Here is a 7,428-nt window from a genome sequence, read left to right as displayed (position 1 = left end):
AGCTGGGGCTTTAAATGACAAACTCAGTATCACACGACTCATGATGAGATTGCAGGTTTTAACAATGCTGCATTCAGTTCAAAACTAAGAAAGACTCGCAAGCAATCATTAGCAAATCTCTTTCACACAAAGGCTTTCACATCTCTGAAAGTATGTGACACTTGACCAGTGTCTGAGTGATACTGGTATTTAAAAGAAGATGAGTTTATAATGGAGTTGTCCACTTAAAAGTAAAGTTTCAAGCTATAAATCAGAAGGCCAAGCATGTAGCAATGTAAAAAACAATACGTCCAAGAGAACATATTGTCTATAATGCTATTGCTAATATTACTCAGATAGTAAATCAGAACTGGAAAAGTAACCTTTTCAACTGAGCAGTTTCCATTCTTCTTTTTATCATGATAAAACAATTCCACTTTTTAACAACCTCCATCTGAATCGTATAGATGCATCATTAGGGTGAAAGTGCAGAGGTCTAAGATGATGTGATTCTGGCTTTTCAAAGTTTTACTTAGGCAGGGTGCTAATGAATTAGAAAGTTATTAAAATTTGTTTTACAAGAGGGAGTATTTTTAATTGTATAAAATTAGTTGTAATTATCAAGCATCTTATTATCAGGTCAGTTTCTACTTCCATAATGACAATTTATTATTATAAGCCATGCTAAATATCTCATTAGGGTTAATAAAGTTGCCATTTGAAGACTGTGATGCTGGATTTCTTTGCTGTAATCTAAAACAAACAAACAAACAAAACCCACAATTCAAGGGGCCACAGTTCATTTTTCAACCATCGTACACAAAGCCAATAGAGGACTTTTCAGAGCAAGGGTCAGACAATGGTCTAGCAAAAGGCATTGGAAAGATACACAGGGAAAAAAACACATTTTTATGTGGATTTCAAATTTATGAATACAAGGATTTTACAGACGCTGTGTTGTTACCAGTTTTATATTAACCATAAACTAAAGGTAATAAACCCTGCATAGAATAGCTCTGTGTTTACTACACCTCATTTTCCACTGTAGCAAGCAAGAGTCCAATGGACGACTTGCTATGTTAATTAGCAACGTAATACCGCAGGGGACCTGAACATTCACCCGCATACCAGCTGTGCAGGGGATCGTCTATCTGTATTCCATCGCAAGCACGTCGATCACAGGGATACCTCACATTGCAAAGATGACCTGGAGACCTCACTCCTTCAAGGACAACTCATGGCTCAGGGAGAAAACACTGCTGAGATGAACCATGATGATTTTGCAACCCAGTAAATGGACGGCTACCAGAGTGATGTCATCACAGGTTGATCACCTCCTGGCAGAATAATCTGGAATGTGCCCTTCCCTTGATTTTTCACATAGTACATCATGGTGATATTGTCAGTGAGTATGTGAACCACTGAGTGTCTGATGAGGTCACAGAAGACATGACATGCATTGCAGAGGCCAGAAGTTCCAACATGTTGATATGGAGCAAAGTTTTCTGTTCCGAACACAGGTCCTGCACCCGTCACGAGTCCATGGGTGCCCCCCCAACCCAGAAGGAAAGCATCAGTGACCACTGACTTGGTCGGAGAGGGCCAAAGGTCCTTGGCACACATTGTGTGGGGACTTCCAGCAGTGCAAGGACTCTAGGACCGTGGAAGAAAGTGAACCAACCTGTCCAGAGAATGCAGGGCAGGGTGGTCGACCATCCTGAGCCACACCTAAAGAGGGCAGAGGTGCAGCTTGGCCAACTGGCCCACCTTTGTGCAAGTGGACATGTGGCCCAACAGGCTCAGACACATGCAGACTCTTGTGGCAGGCTGAGTCTGCAGACTGTTGCAGAGTTGTTGTAGTGCCTGGAAGCGGTAAGTTGGCAAGAACACCCTCAACATCATGGAATCTAACATGGCCCCAATAAACTTGATTTTTTTGACTGGAGTCAAAATTGACTTTGCGATGTTTAAAATGAGTCTGAGATGGTCCAGCAAATGCAACATGGTGTTGACGTGGGTGAGAACTGCCTCTCTGGCATTCCCCTTCAGCATCCAGTCAGTCAGATATAGGAAGATGTAGATTCCCCTCCTCCTGACCACTGCAATCAAGTTCCAAGCATTGTAAAAGCAGGCCAGTGTGTCCCCAAAGGGATGGGGGAATGGAGGTAGCAGGGTAATTACTGGACCAGTGTTCTGGACTAAGGAGTCAAAATAGAGGCTTAGCCTGTGCCGAGGGAGGATGTGTGGGCTGCCCAAAGCCTGAGCCCAACCGCTGCCTCTTGTGAGAGCTATTTCTCTTCCTAGCATAGTCCTGCTGTTTGCAGGGGAAAGGTTGTGCAGAGGAATGCTGAGGGTGATATTTTTGTTGCTGCTGCATGCCATAGTGGCATCTTTGTGTATACGGCATATGCACAATCCCAGGGACCTCAAGGTAGCCCTGGAATCCTTGAAAGAGTGCAAAGTGTTCTCAGTCTTGCCCAAGAAAAAGACTCGGGCATCAAAGGCAAGTCCTCAATAGATTGCTGGATGTCCAGAGTGATCGCAGGGTTTTACAACCAGGAAACCCTCCTCACAGTTACCACCCTGACTGAAGTGTCTGCAACATCAAGGGAGGACTGTAGGGATGTTTTGGCCACCAAGCAGCTTTCTGCAATGAACACCTGGAACTAGGGTAACCAGATGTCCCGATTTTATAGAGACAGTCCTGATTTTTGGGTCTTTTTCTTATATAGGCTCCTCTTACTCCCCTCTCCCATCCCGATTTTTCACATTTGCTGTCTGGTCACCCTACCTGGAACTCTTCACTCTAGGTCTTGGGCAATTGGTCCTCGAATTAAGCTACAACTAACCAGTTAAGGAAATCATACTTGGTCAGCAATGCCTGTTGATTTGTGATCCTCATCTGTAGGGATGATGAGGTGTAGCTCTTCCTGCCCAGAAGATCCAACTGCTTGGAGGCTATGTTATTAGGGGGTAGACTTGAAGTTACCCTGCCAGGCCCCATCATTACAACCATTACACCAATACAACCACGGAGCTTGGGGCCGAGTGGGACTAGAACCCCTCAGATTTCTGCATGGGAACAAAATAACACTTTTCCATGCACTTAGTCACTGGTGTTACCAAGGCTGATGTACTCTACAGGGCTGTTGCCAGCTGGTGGCACAAACAGTCCTGGTATGCCTTAAAGTCCTCAGGGATAGAAGTAGGGGGGACAACCCAGATGCACAGCATCATCCAGAGATGAAGATGAAGGTCTTAGCTGAGACAAAACCAGCTCTCACTCCAGAAAGATGTGGATCTGTGGAGAGGAAAACCATTGATGCCTGGGCCTGGGGCAAATCCAAAGCTGCCACCATTGACCTGGCAGGTGACTTTGGCTTCAAACAGGATGAAGAGCAGGGTCTCTATGAACAAGGAGTATCCCACAGCCACTGATATAGGTAGGGCCTGTAGTGGGGTAGGACAGCAACCTCTGTCCTGGCCATAGGATGCAGACCAACCCTGGGAGCCATACTGGTCCATTGGCAATCCCCAGAGCTAATCAGGTGATGCAGAGCAGAAGGATGGTGACTCCAGCATGTAATCAGAGCCCTGAGATCTCAGCAACATGGGCAAAGTGATGCGTGAGGGAGCCATTAGGCAATCCATTTCAAGCATTGCCCAGAATAAAGTGGGAATTGGTGCCCCCAATGAAGGCAGTATCGTTGGTACTGAACACAAAGGTCCTAACGCAAAAAGCGGCTCGAATGCCTCAGTGTGGATGGACGGGACCACTTGCAGCATTGAATTGGGGAGGGGAGCAGTGCAGAGAGGGTCCTAGTGCCAAGGTCTCCTGCGCTGATTACGGTACCATGTCCATGGCGCAAAGACTCCATTGGAGGAAGTTGCTGAAAACACAAGCCTGAGAAAGTCCTCGGCCAACAGTGAGGAGAGAACGGAAAGGCAGAGCAGGTCTGCCATATGCAGCGGTCACAGTCAGTACCAGACTTAACAGATGCCTAGAGGCCAGAAGTAGAGTCAACTGTACGGGGCTTCTGCGCTTCCCACTGGTTACCAGGGAAAGGTCAGAGGTAACCATGCCATCCCACTCACCAGATCCAATCCCATGCCGGTCCATACTTTTCCTGAGGTAGGCAGAGGAGTCGTCCCATGACCTGGAGCAGTCCCGATTGGTGTTATGAGACCTCTTCCTCAGTGCCGACTATGGAGAACATCTCCTCTGTCTCTTTAGAGCAATGCCTGCCCCGAAATGAGAGGTGGCAGTTCTCTCAGAGTCTGAAGGTGCCTTTCAACCTGAGTAGGGCCTGGCTGTGTGGCCTGTTCAAGCAGGTAACGGATTGGCTGTGTAAAACCCTAAGCAAGGAGTAGTCAATAGGTGGTCTGTGGTCCAACTCTAGACTGCCAGATGCCTTTCAGTGGATCGCGGGGGCAGAGGCAATGTGTGGGTGGGGCATCGGATGCCACATGCCCCCATTTCTCTGGATTCTCTGCAGAACCCCGAGAAGCGAGGTGGCAGCAGCTCCCTCTCAGTGATGGCACTCATCATGTGCCCATGCAGTGTGGGGACGGAGGAAGCAGCAGGGTGGCTGGCCGAGCTCCCCTCACCCCACATGAGGCTGCTTTGCCTTCCCTGCTGCTGCCTGCTTTGCAGACCATCCACCGAGGTGTCTCAGGGGGTGGAAGCACAGGCAATGTGTGGGACTCCAACATCAGGGAAGGTGAAGCTGCCCCATGTGTGGGGGGAGAAGCTCAACCAGCCGCCCTGTTTCCTCCCCCCCGCTGCATGGACACACAGAGCATGCCGCTAGGAGAGGAAGTGCTGCTGCCTTGCTTCTGGGCATCCTGAGAAATCAGGAGGGGATGTGATCCCCGCAGAACCTTTCATCTGTGACCCGCCCCAACTAGCCACAGCTACGTATTGTCTCTGTGCACAGGCTGCAGTGAGCTTGGGCTGGAGCCATGTGCTCCAAACTGTCCTCAGAGCCCACTGTCCCATCCCCACTGCCCCCTTACCCAGGAGCAGTCCCCTGAGCCCACTCCCTGGCCTTGTGAACACTCTCCCCCCACTCTAATCCTAGCCTCATGTCCCCAGCTGGTAGCCCACCACAGCCTGGCTTCAAAGTCCCCACCTCCAAGTGATCCCGGGAGCCCACCCACCATGGTCTCATGCTCCCCACTGCAAGCAGTTCCCAGAGCCCTCCATCCTGGCCTGATGTCCTCCCCACCCCCACCATCCTTCGGGGCCAGTTCCTGGAGCCCTCTCCAGCCACCCCATCTCCCCGAACCGTCCTCTTCCCTCCCCAGTCTGCCTCCAGTCACCTGCTTCTCTCCACATCCCGGCAGCCTCCCATCTCTCCAGGGCTGCTATCTGGAATCTCCTCAGTCCCTCCCCGTACCCGGAGCCTCCTTCCTCTCCCTCTGCTATCCCAGCCCCCAAAGGGGCATCATACTGCTAGCTGGATCCTAGGCCAGTTGCTTCATGTTCTAGCTCTGAGTGCAAAAGTCCTCACACACATTCACATCTTGCTTTGCTGCCCAGATCCCAACCCATACCCATTCCTCACCCTCTGCCCCGTCTCTGCTGCTTGGCTCAACTGGGGGCCTGGAGGATTTTTTTTTTTTTGGTGGGGGGGAGGGGGCGGAGCAGCAACACAAAGTGGCTCAAGATTGTTTCCTGTGTGTTCTGTTTCCAGTTTAGGGAAATTAGGTCACCTAACTCTCTAGGCAGGGAGCTGGCAGGCGAACGGGGAGCTTCGGGGGTGGCAGGGGGCAACTGGGGAGTTAGCGGAGGGGATCTGGATGGGGGTCTTGACTGTGACTGTAACTCGACCAAAAAATTTGGACCTTGACAAACAATAATTGCTTACCCCTGCCCCTAGGCATCATTGATATCAGCAAGACAGGCCAGACAGTTAAAAGATACTATTTGTCAGGATGGACAGCATAAAACAAAGCTCAACTAGAAATTAGCAGAGCACGGTTCTTTAGTTCACTAATTCTTGCTTATTTTTTTTGACGCTGCTGCCATAAAATTTACAGTCCGATTACTTGCAGCCTGAAAGACTGGTTTCTCATAATATCATTTCCAAATGCTGCAAAAAAGCCTTGATTAATGGTGTGTGGTTTGGCTTGCTCTGTTACAGACTCGGATCCCAGTGTTGCAGGATCATTTATAAAAGACGTATTAAATCATTAGCAGAGGTTTTGCAATAGAAATAAGCCACCGAGTAAACAGGACCAACTGAAAAATAGTGGGTTATTGCTTCCCTCGCATAAACATGAAATAACATAATAAAGATAGTTTATTGTCTATTACTATTTATCTACACTATAAGCAGAGAGGAGAGACTGGGGCATGGTTGAAGTGCTGGCCTGGGATTCCTGAGAGCTGTGGTTGATTTCTGGCTCTGCTACAGATTTCTTTTGTAACTCCAGGCAAGTCATTTAATCCTTCTGTGTCTCGGTTCCCTACACATGAAATGAGGATAATGTTTCCTTGTAGGCTTGTCTATTTAGCCTATAATCTCGTCAAGCCAGGAACTCTGCTGTGCCTTTGCTGATTTATAGATAGTCAAGCCTGAATCCATCCCTTCACTAGAACAGAGCCAAGCACAGAGTCCAAGGGGGAGATGCAGCAAATCCCTTAGCATGGGGATGCAAAATATTGACTGTTGCACTAACTTGCTCCACTATAGCCACAGCTGCTGTGGGTCACTGCAGAACAGCAAGGATGATATACAAATGTCCTGATCATGTCCCCAACAGCCCCTTACTGGGAGATGGTGGGGGTGGAGAGAAGATACGCTAGTTATCCAAGCTGGGAGCCTGCTGATGAAGCCCCTTGGGCTGGCAGCATGAGTAATTCTACATGAGCTGCAAGCACATCTCTGACTGCAGGCTAGACATACTCTTGAATACAGAGGGAGGTCAGGTTCCCAACTGGTCTAAACTGGGCCATTGATGGCAATACAGCCACAAGAGCTGAGATTCTGGCTCAGGAGCTTAAAACTCATCTCTGCTGCAATGCCATTAAGCTAAAGGGCTGAATCTGGGCCCTGCCCCAAACTAGCCAAGTACATAAGTGCTTTGCTGAAATCACACCTTCATTTGCAGACCCCAGTCCTAATCGCACGGCAGGGTCCCTCCTGGTGAAGTTAATCATGATTCACTTACATGGTGGGGAAGAGGGTGCAAGCCAGTGGCACTATAGCATCACAATCATTGCACACCGATAGGCTTGCAGGTGCAGGAGACCCCGAGACACAACATGTTTAGGGGCCCCCTTGGGGAAAGAGGCCTGTGCCTACCACCCACCTCTCCTCCCACAGTTTGATGATCCCCAGTAGCCTGACTGTTCTAGTCTGAGAGGAGAGGGATGAGGGGCAGACAGAGGTTCGGCACACATGCCTGAGACGTCTGCATTTCCTGCCTATGGCACAAACCCTC

Source organism: Chelonoidis abingdonii, chromosome 5, assembly GCF_003597395.2.
Source record: "Chelonoidis abingdonii isolate Lonesome George chromosome 5, CheloAbing_2.0, whole genome shotgun sequence".
Taxonomy (NCBI): Eukaryota; Metazoa; Chordata; order Testudines; family Testudinidae; genus Chelonoidis; species Chelonoidis abingdonii.
Note: the sequence above shows the minus strand (reverse complement) of the source record.